Below are 12324 nucleotides of genomic sequence, written 5' to 3'. Positions count from 1 at the left end.
GCTAGAGGGGATTATGCCAAGCTAAATAAGTCAGTCAGAGAAAGACAAATACCATATGATTTCACTCATATGTGGAATTTAAGAAACAAAACACATGAAAATAGGGGAAGGGAAGCAAAAATAAAATAACACGTAAATTGAGAGGGAGGCAAACCATAAGAGACACTGAACTCTAGGAAACAAACTGAGGGTTGGAGGGCAGCTGCATGGGGGGATGGGGTAATTGGATGATGGGCATTAAGGAGGGCACTTGATATAATGAGCACTGGGTGTTATATGCTACTGATGAACTACTACATTCTACCTCTGAAAGTAATAAAAACATAAAATTTAAAAAAAAGAGAGAAATTAAGAAACCCATTCATTTACAGTTGCATCAAAAAAGAATTCCTAGGAATAAATTTAACCAAGGAAGTGAGAGAGTTATACACTGAAAACTATAAAAAAAAATAATGAAAGAAATTGAAGACACAAGTTAATGGAAGATATTCCATCCTCATAGACAGGAAGAATTAATATTGCTAAAATATTCATACTACCCAAAGCATCCTATAGGTCCAATGCAATTCCTATCAAAATTGCAGTAACATTTTTTATAGAAACAGAGCAAACAATCCTAAAGTTTGTATGAAACCACAAAAAAACTCCAGTCAAATCAATCTTGAAAAACAGAAGAGCAAACTGGAAGCATCATGGTCTCTGATTTCAAACTATATTACAAAGCTAGTAATAAAAAAAATGTATGGTAGTAGCATAAAAACAGACATATAGATCAATACACAGAATGGAGAGCCCAGAAATAAATCCACACACATACAATTATTTATGAAAAGCAGCCAAGAATATACAATGAGGAAAGGACAGTCTCTTCAATAAATGGTGTAGGGAAAATTGGACAGCCACATGCAAAAGGATGAAACTGGAACACTATCTCACACCATACACAAAAATTAACTCCAAATGGATTAAAGATGTGAATGTAAAATGCGAAACATGAAATTCCTAAAAGAAAACAGGGTCAAGCTCTGTGACTTTGGTGTTGGTGATGATTTTTTGGATCTGACCCCAAAAGCAAAGGAAACAAAAGCACAAATAAACAAATAGGACTACATCAAACTAAAAAGCTTCTGCACAGCACATGAAACCATCCATGAAATGAAAAGGCAACCTACTGAATGAGAGAAAATATTTGCAATCTTATACAGATGGTCCCCAACTTACAATGGTTGCAGATATCCAAAGAAAACAAATCTCTAACTTGAAATGATATCTGCACTCTCATGTTCATAGTAGCATTATTTACAATAGCTAAGATATGGAAACAACCTAAGTGTTGGCTGATGGATAATGGATAAAGAAAATGTGGTATATATATACAATGGAATATTATACAGCCATAGAAAGAACGAAATCTTGCCTTTGGCAACAACATGGGTAGACCTTGAGAGCATTATGTTAAGTGAAAAAAGTCAGACAGAATAAGGTAAATACTGTATGACCTCATACGTGAATCAAAACAAAAGAAAAAAAAATGAAACAAATAATTAAAGAAACAAAAAAATCACCACAAGTTCATGGTTGAGCAGATTGGTGGTTACTAGAGACAGGGATTGGGGGTGGGTGAAATTAGTGAAGGCATTAAAAAGTACTAACTTCCAGCTATAAATTAACTAAGTCATGGAGATATAATGTATAACATGGGACTGTAGTTAATAATATTGAATTGCATATTTAAAAGTTAAGAGAGTAGACCTTAAAAGTTTTCACCACACACACACAATAACGAATTTGCAACTATGTATGGTGACGGATGTCAACTGGGCTTGTGGTTACCATTTTGAAGTATATACTAATATTGAATCATTAGGTTGTATACCTGAAATATCAAATATCTCTAAATTTAAAAAAAAAGCAATTTTTTTTGATGGAGCATACTATTCTAAATTAAATTAATTACCGTCTAAGCACATTGGGGATATATTTCACTCCTGGCTTCTTCTGTTACTTTTTTTTTAATTTTTTTATTTTTTTAAATATTTTATTTATTTATTTGACAGATGCAGAGATAGCGAGAGCAGGAACACAAGCAGGGGGAGTGGGAGAGGGAGAAGCAGGCTTCCCCTCGAGGAGGGAGCCCGACGTGGGACTCGATCCCAGGACCCTGGGATCATGACCTGAGCCGAAGGCAGACGCTTAACGACTGAGCCACCCAGGCGCCCTTCTTCTGTTACTTTTAAGATGCCAGTTGCCAGTTCAAACACCATCTATTTGAAAGTAATATGTCTTTGTGATTATTTTAAGTTCTTCTCTTTGTCTCTGTTTCCTGCATACGCAGTATGACATGTACAGAAGTGAATCCTGTTTTTATTATTATTTCTTTCATTTTTGTCATTGTGGAATCAATAAATCGTCTTCCATCTGTTATGAAAAATTCTTTGCTGTCATCTCTTCAGATATTATCCTTTCATCATTCTCGCATCTACTTTTGGAACTCTGGTTAAATGTAATTTATATATTTCAATTCCTTTTTGGTCCTATTTTTAATTATTATTTTCTATCACTACATGTTCTATTTGGTTCTCTTTTTTCCCTCCAAAACTGCCTAGTCTTTTTGAGGTCTCTTGTTCTCACATTTTTAATTTCTTATTTCATTCAGCAGATTCATCATTTTCTTCTATAATCTATATTTTATAATTCTAACACAGATTTTATTTACTGGTCTATATCTGCTGGCTTTTGCTCTAGTGCCACATTTTGTGTTTTGTGATATTTATATCTTTGTGAGAATTTTTGAGGCCTTATTTAAAAGTGAATTCTCCCAGAAAGAATTTGCATTTATCCAGTCCAGGTATGCGGGTGACACCAATATCCAGGAAAAACTTTAAATTTTAGTGTTGAGGTTTTTAGGATCAAGTAATAGGTATAAATTGGGTTTCAAACTCACGTCGGTCCAACATGAACTTTCAGAGTGGAATTTTTTCTCCTATACTTGGTACTACATTTTAAGATGGGCAGTTTTCTCTGCAGTCCCCAGCAGAGCTAGGTTTACTTCTCATTTACCCTAAAATGAGAGTTCCAGCTTAATAGAGTAGATTCCTTTTAGATTCTTTTTTTCCCCCCACTCTGGCTTCTTGGCTGTGGCTTACTCTGTCCTCTGTCCTGAGAGGCAGTGACATTTGAAGCTCAGGTTCACCAAGTTCAACAAATGCTCTCAAGTTTAAAGCCAACATTAGTCCCTGCTTTTAGTTTTTGGTCTTTTATGTATTTCTTACTTTGTTTTGGCTTATTGATACCTTTAAGCAGAGGTATTTAAAATATTTCATTCACACACTACACAAAAACTGGAAACAATCCAAATATCTATCAACAGAGGAAGGAATAAATTATATTGCATTCATACAATATATTACACTGCAGCAATAAAAAGAAATATATCTACACACACCAACCAATTACACAATATAGATAAATCTCACATTTTGTTGAGTGAAAAAAAAATACAAAAAAAATGCATGTTGCGTAATTCCACTTATGACATCCAAGAACAGGCCAAAGCAAGCAGTGTTAATAGAAGCCACACTACTGGTTATTACGACTTGGTGGCTGGGGGGTTGGGTTGTTGGTTATTGATTAGGGAGGGCATGAAGGAAATTTCTGGGGCTCTGGAGATGTTCCAGATCTTGATCTGGTGGTGGTTAGAGACATAAAAACTTAGCTAGCTGTACACTCAGGATTAGTGCACTTTACGTGCTTTCATGTATATATGTTATACCTCAATAAAGTAAAAGACAAATTACCTCCAATTTTAGCTGGTTTGGCCATAGTAACTCATCTGCCTTACTACTGCAAATAAAAAGCCAAGTGCTTTACAAATATAAGGGATTTATATTCATTATCTATACTGCCAGTATAAAGTGGAAGATTGGACAGTTATTTAGAGAAAGCAATGAGAATATAAAATTACCACGTCTCCCTTTTTGGCAATAGAATTTTAATTTTGTTTACCCTAACAACTCCACATTTCATTTTGCTTTTACAGTCAGTATCTGAATGAGTAGAAACATCTCATTGAGAAAATATATAAGAACAAAGTATTAAGTAATATAATTGCAGTTATAATTCCTAAAGGTATAGTAAAGCTATCATTTTTGTAACAAAAGTCTTGAAAATGAATGTACTTTTAATTCTTTAATGAATGCTACCATGAAGACCACAGGCAGTTAGATCTGAAGGAACGTGATTAATTTTTCTAATGCTTCATTTCTAGATACCTGTATGCTTTCTACCACTGTACACTCAGGGCACTTTTTTCATGTCTAAGTGCAATTCATCTATAAACTACATTTGTGTATAGCAGTTTATTAATAGAGAAGATTTATTTTATTAGCAAAAGGAAAGGAGTAGTTAAATCTGTATATTTACTTATTTAATAACCATTGTTTACACATTTGCTAACAGGCTCATTCATTGTTTTTGCAAATGAAGAACATGAAGTGGGTAACAAATTGTAGATGATGCAAGATGCTTATCCTCGGCATAGTGAAGCTTGCAACTAATGTTTTACGGGTGGAATGAGCCATATATATATTATATATCTTTGTCTCCCTTGGTAGGTTTACCTAACTGCCTAACATACAATAGGATCTCAGTAATGTTTGCCAAGTAAATAAACAATAATGATAGCCTACCCTTTTAAAACATATATTTTTAAAATTATGTCCCCAACCTTTAATGGTCTCAGATAAGTTTCACCGTAATATAATGGGAAAAGAACAATATTATAAGCATTATTTTTATGGATAAATATAAGTATGTATTGTTACCATTTTTTAAAGCAAAATGCCACAGGGTGTATGAGGGAATATTTATGTCCAAGGAAAAAAAGTTGTTAACCACTTGATTACTAAGCATTAACAATTGAAATCAATAAGTATTCACTGAGGACAATTTTTATATGGCACTCAGCTGGATGTGGGGATCCCCAAAACACAGAAGACATCACTTCAGTCTACTTGGGAGTTGGGCCCCTTGATAATAAGTAGTCCCAAACACAGTTTTGGTATGATGCTGTCACAGGATCCTAGGACAAAAAAATGGGTCTCTTTGACTTAACAGCTGAATGACTGTGATAGCTGCCAAGGAATCCTACAAAGGTATTAGGGTGTGGATAGTTAGTAGCTAATATTTTTGGGTACTTTGTTTGCTTTTATTTGGTTATTTCCTCACATTACTCCAATCAGGCAGGGCTATACATTGTGTTTTGCTACATTATTTGTTCATATTCCTTTGATTTTCTTAAAGCCAAAGATGGATAGGATACCTGCCAGTTTGAAACTTGGAAGCCCTGCTTTCGCTGTACTGTAGGCACTAACTCTGTTTGATGAGACCACATTGAATGACCTTTTGTAAGGAGTAATTTCTATACACCTTGTTTTTCATCACCTAATAATTGTGATGACATTATTGACCTCACAGAGTGGTTGTTCTAATTGAACAAGATTATAGTCTATTTCAAGTGCCTTGTACTTTGCCTGGAACATAAAAAATACTCAATAAACATTAGTTATCTTCATTATTGTCTTCTTCTTCCTCATCTTTTATATTATTAAGTATTGGCTAAGAGTCTAGACTTTGGAGTCAGACCTGAGATCTTGTCCTCGATCTGACACTTGAAAGATATACAACCTTGAAAAATGACTTCTTATTTCTCATCCTCAGTTTTGCTCTCTTCAAAATGGGAATAAAAAAAAAAAAAAAAGCCCTTAATACATTTAGTTGCTATTGTAATTAACTGAGGTGATACAGGTCATGACTTTAGGTTAGTGCCTACCACACAGTAAATGCTCAATCAATGAAAGTGATGATGATAATTCCATCTCTCTATAAGAGAGTCAATATCTCAAGAGCAGATTATTCATCTCCATAGTATGGTACGTCTCTGAATTCACAGGGCCAGACACTGAAGAAGAGATACAGAGGGGGATGCAATGTCAGAGAACCCTGTGTGTCATGGGGACACTTTCAGATCAAGAAAACAAGTGGAGAAGATGAGAGGGAGAGTTTGATTTGATTAAAAGGACCTTATAGAGGATTATTTACTACAATGTTTTCTAGTCCAAGGAAGCCTTGCAGTGTCCTTCACAGAGGAGTTTTACCAAATCAGCCAGGCTTAGAAAACATTAGTGATAGAGGGATTTAATCACAACTCCTTGGAAAAACATGCCTATGGTTCAAGATACCTATCAGGCAATTTTAGGTTCAAGGCTAACTTTGCTAGAGTTTCCTGGATATTTGCCGTAGTATCTAATTTAAATTGCCTTTATTCTTATTTTTTAGAAGATTTTATTTATTTATTTGAGAGAAAGAAAGTGTGAGTGGGGGGAAGGGCAGAGAGAGAGGATCTCAAGCAGACTCCGCACTGAGTGCAGAGCCTGACATGGGGCTCCATCTCACAACCCCGAGATCATGACGTGAGCCGAAACCAAGAGTTGGCTGCCCAACCAACTGAGCCACCCAGGCTCCCTTAAAATGCCCTCATTCTTAATGATGCCCCTCTGTGAACTGGCTAACCTCAAGTGTACTTACAGCTGCCAGAACAGTGGCACAAGGACTCTGCCTAAAGTTAACTAAAAGACAGCAGGGAACAAAGGCATATTTGTGGATTGCTTTTGTCTTCCAGTCCCCAGGCTTTCATCGTCATAGTAAAGGGCAATTTACAGAACTTAACGGTTGCCCTTTTTGCTTACATTCTTAGCTTAAAATATTTCCTAACAACAAATGCCTCCAGGTCTTTGTCTTTATGACAAAAGACCTTCTTACAGCCTTTATCACTCTCCTATTTCCCATTCCTTCAAGTCCTCCTTAATCTTACAGTCACTCCACTTACCTTGTTTGATAGCAGATGGCCTGTGGACAACTTCAGTAGTCATGCCCATCAGATAATCCCTGCCTTCCACCAAAACATGCAAGAATAAACTCGCTAGGATAGTGAGAAAGGAGAGGAGAGATTTGCTGTTGAAGGCCTGAATTCTTTTATCTCTTCAACTGTTTACTCTGATTTAGAGGATTCTCCCCCTCCTTGCTATCACTTACATATTCTCGTGTCACAAAGGCAAATCTGGAAAAAAACATGCTAACTAGGGCTTCTCACTATCCTGTGTAGTTGGTGTTATTGAAGAAGTTAAATCAGTTGGAAAATGAATGGAGAGGGACAGTAATTCTGCAATTCCTGAAAGCATTGTTCATCCTAGGCATTTTTTTATGGGGAGAAAATAGGTTACGCAAATTAAAGAAGTAAAACACATTTTTTCCCCTTTTTACTACTTGACTGCTGAATGGTTTACAGCTTTGTAATTTGGAAAGAGTGGTTCAACTCCTTTTGTGCCTTACTTTACCATGCTATATAATTATATCTGTTAAAGCCCATCATCTATTTTGCTTTTCATGCATGCATACAGTACATCATCATTTCTTTTAGATGTTGCTGGTTGCTTAGCACTTTCATTTGTATTTTTTTCCCTATTAGCACCAATCCCAGTAATCAGTTTTACAAGGCATCTTGTCATTGTGACTTGCCTTACTTCCATAAAGAAATGATGATTGCAAAAGATAAATTATAAAGTCTGTATGCAGAGGTTTCAAACCAACTGTTTATTTCCTTTTCTTCCTTTCTTCCTTCCTCCCTCCCCTTCACCCTCTCATCTTAGTTCTTTTGTCTGCCAAGTGTTAGTTCATTTTATACATATTAAATTTGAATTAGTGGCCCAAATTTTGAAATTGGGAAATTTCTCTTTAAAGGGTCTTTAGATGGGGGTGACGGAGCAGATGGGACCTAATACTCCATTTTGATAGTTCCCATCCTTCCCTACAGGCTCCTGGACACCTTGCTTGGCTAATTCATACTCCCTGCCAGAACTGTGCGGGCATTTAAAGTCATGATCTCTATTAAACGTTGAAGTGAGAGTTGCTATTCCTTAGTTTTTGCTTCAAGTTGAGGACACTTCAACCATGCTAGCTATCTCCAAAGAGTTAAACCCATCTGATGGGATTCATGCTTTCCTTAACACCCTGTGGTTCAACCTTATGCTGAAATCATGGCACTCCTGCTCTGTAACCAGGAGGGTGAATTACCTGGCACTTTTGGAAGACAATATATTATTAGAGAGTTACAACCCTAACTGTGTTTGGTCTCTTTGGCACAAATATACTCCCAGGAACTTAAAGCCTGATTTAAAAAACAAAAATACACAAAATATACAGGTAGAAGGATATTCATTGAAATGTCTATAACAGCCAGGAAAGTCTTAAAATGTTAATTAGGAAGACTGTGTTAAAACATGAAAAACATGTTAAGTGAAAAAGGGCAAAAGCAAAATGGCACACACACTATTACAACAACTAAGCCTCTAGGGATAGATGAAAATACAGAATGACCAGGTTAAACTTTAGGAAATATTGTCTTTTTTTTCTCCTTCTTCACCTCAAGACATGTAAAGTGCTGTGTGTAAATGAAATCACTCAATAATTATCAAGCCTACCAATTTCTTCTCCCTTTGAACTCGGAGATGCAATTGACTTTCATCAAGAAAAACATGTCTGGAGATCTAGATGTAACAAATATTTCCATGAAAATTGAAAACTTCAGTGAGGGAAAATTGAAAACTTCTCAGTCTTACTCACCAAATCCAAACAAGCTGATTGGTGAGTGTGGGCTCTCTTATCCAGTAAGTCTTGGCATATCTAAAGATATCAAATGGATTGCCATTTTTGAATTGTGAATGCATTCCCCTAAGACTCCAAAAAAAAAGAAAATATATAATTTCATATGATCATCTCAATAGAGGCAGACAAAGCATTTTATAGAATTCAACATCCATTCATTATAAAAACTCTTAATAAATTAAGTACAGAAGGAACATACCTCAACATAATAAAGACCATATGTGACTAGTCCACAGCTAACATCATACCCAATGATGATAGGTTCAGAGCTTTTCCTCTAAGATCAGGAACAAGCCTAGGGTGCCCACACTCATCATTTCTATTTAACATAATATTGGAAGTCCTAGCCAGAGCAATCAGGCAAGAAGAAGAAATAAAAGACATCATAATTGGAAAGAAGTAAAATTTTCTCTATTTACAGATGACGTGATTTTATATAGAGAAAATCCTAAAGACTCCACCAAAAAACTGTTAGATCTGGTCAACAAAATCAGTAAAGCTCAAGATACAAAATTAATGTACAAAAATCAGTAGCTTTTCTACACACAAACAACAGAGTATCTGAAAAATAAAGAAAATGATCCCATTTACAGTAGCATAAAAAACAATAAAATACTTAGGAATAAATTTAACCAATGAGGTAAAATGTCTTTATAATGAAAATTACCAATTACTGATGAAAGAAATCAAAGAAGACACAAATAAATGGTAATATATCTGTGTTCATGGATTAGAAGAATTAATATTGTTAAAATGTCCATACTACTAAAAAGCCACCTACAGATTCAATGCAATCCCTATCAAGATCAAAAACTAATGATGTACTATATGGTGACTAACATAATAAAAAAAAATTCCAATGACATTTCTTATAGAAGTAGAAAAAAAATCCCAAATGTATATGGAACCACAAAAAAACCTCAAATAACCTAAGCAATGCTGAGAAAGAAGAACAAAACAGGAAGCATCACACTTCCTGATTTCAAGTTATAGTTATATTATAAAGCTATACTAACCAAAATAATATGGTACTGGTATAAAAACAGACACATGGACCAAAAGAACAGAATTGAGAGCCAAGAAATAAATCCATGCATATATGATCAACTAATATTTGACAAGAGAAACAAGAATAATCACTGGAGAAAAGTGATAAATGATGCTGGGAAAATTGGATATTCACATATAAAAGAATGAAACTGGACCCCTAACACCACTCACAAAAATTAACTCAAAAGCAATTACTGAATTAAATATAAGACTGGAAACCAGAAAACTCATAGAAGAAAACTTAGGAAAAATGATCCTTGACATAGATCTTGGCAATGACTTTTTGGATATAACACCTAAAGCATAAGCAACAATATAAATAAGTTGTACTACATCAAATTAAAAAGCTTCTGCACAGCAAAATGACTAACAAAATGAAAAGAAAATTTACAGAATAGGAAAAACATATTTTGCAAACCATGTATCTGATAAGGAATTAATAACCAAAATATACAATGAATCAGACAACTCAATAGCAAAACAACAAATAATCCAACTTAAAAATGGGAAAAGCCCTTGAAAAGACATTTTTCCAAAGAAGATCTATAATTGGCTAATGAATGGGACATAAAAAGGTGCTCAAAATCACTATCATTAGGGGAATACAAATCAAAACCACAATGAAATATTACCTCATGCTTGTTAGAAAGGCCATATTGAAAAGATAAGACATAACAAATACTAGTGAGGACGTACAGAAAAGGGAACTCTTATGCACTGTTGGTGGGAATGTAAATTGGTGCAGCCACTGTGGAAAATAGTATGGAGTTCTTCAAAAAATTAAAAATACAACTATCATATGATCCAGCAATTTGACTTCTGGGAATATAGCTAAAGGAAACAAAAACACTATGTTGAAGTGCTATCTTTACCCTCATGCTTATAGCAGCATTATTTACAATAGCTAAGACATGGCAACAACCTAAGTGTCCATCAAAAGACAGATGTATAAGGAAGTTGAGGTGTGTACACACACACACACACACACACACACACACACACGAATATTATTCAGCCATTAAAAAGAAAGAAATATTGTTATCTGAGAAAACATGAATGGACCTTGCCAAACTCAAATAAAAAGGAGATCAGATTTATCATTACTAGAGGTGGGGTGGGGGAGAGGAGGGTGAATTGGATGAAAATGGTCAAAAGCTATAAACTTCCAGTTAAAAGATAAGTAAGAACTATAGATGTAATGTACAACATGATGACTATAGTTACTACTACTGTATGGTATAATCGTAAGTTGTTAAGAGAGTAGAAACTAAGAGTAGGGTGGCTCATTCCGTTAAGCGTCTGTCTTTGGCTCAGGTCATGATCCTGGGGTCATGGGATCAAGTCCCACATTGGGCTCCTTGCTCAGCGGAGAGCTTGCTTCTCCCTCTGCCTGCCGCTTCCCCTGCTTGTGCTCACACTTGTGTGCTCACTCTCTGACAAATAAATAAAATCTTTTAATAAAAAAAAAGAAACTAAGAGTAGTCATCACAAGGGAAAAAAAAATTTTCCTTTTTTTATCTGCATAGAGATGATGAATGTTAACTAGACTCATTAGGGTAATCATTTCCCGATATATTTCAGTTCAATTAATTGTGCTGTACACCTTAAACTTAACACAGTGCTGCATATCAATTATATTACAATAAAACTGAAAAAAAAATCCCACCCCACATAGTTCTTAACATATGCGTGCTACGTTCTGCATGGAGCACAGGGTGTTATACGCAAACAGTGAATCATGGAACACTACATCAAAAACTAATGATGTAATGTATGGTGATTAACATAACATAATAATAATAATAAAAAAATACGCGTGCTACTCTTGGCTTTTAAGATAGTAATAAAAACTTACTTTTAGCATTTTGTAGTTTTGTTTTGTTTTTTTTTTAAAGATGCTTAAACATATGTTCATTTTAGCAAGTTTCCATGAGTCCTCAGAAATGCTTACCATACAACTGTCTTGGGTTTCTTCACTGATTCTGAATTCTGGTTTTCATACATGGAGTCAAAGTCTTTAAAATTCTTATTGTTTAAAATTTGATATCTATATAATGGACCTTTTTGATAATGAACTATAAACTTAAAAAGAGAAAAACTGTGAAGAAAGTCAGATATCAGAAAGAAACAAGTGAAATACTGGTTTGTAAATAAAAACAGTATGCATCTGCATTCTTTCTCAGTAGAGCTGTGTTTAAAATAGGAATTGAAATTATCAGAAGGAGACTGGTTGGCCTATATAGAGAAGTATTTAAAATTGAAGTCAGTTTTAGGAAGCAAATACAGTATAATCATTGAGTGTGTGCTATACCTTGGATGTCCAAGATAATTTGTCCACAAAAACATGTAACTAAGAGAGTTTTTTTTTTTTTTTTTTTTTGATTCTGTAGTAGGGGAAAAAAAAAAACACCCAAACTACCCAAAACCCATTCTTCTTGATTCTGGTAATAAAGTTCCCATTTTCTTTTGAGAAACTATTCTCCATTATTAATTTGTTTGAAGTAGCTGGAATGTAGTAATAGCTTAGCCCATCGAAAGTTCCAACCTCCTGAC

This window comes from Halichoerus grypus, chromosome 1 (genome assembly GCF_964656455.1).
Source record: "Halichoerus grypus chromosome 1, mHalGry1.hap1.1, whole genome shotgun sequence".
NCBI lineage: Eukaryota > Metazoa > Chordata > Mammalia > Carnivora > Phocidae > Halichoerus > Halichoerus grypus.
The sequence above is the reverse complement of the archived record's forward strand: the minus strand, read 5'-3'. Positions refer to the sequence as shown.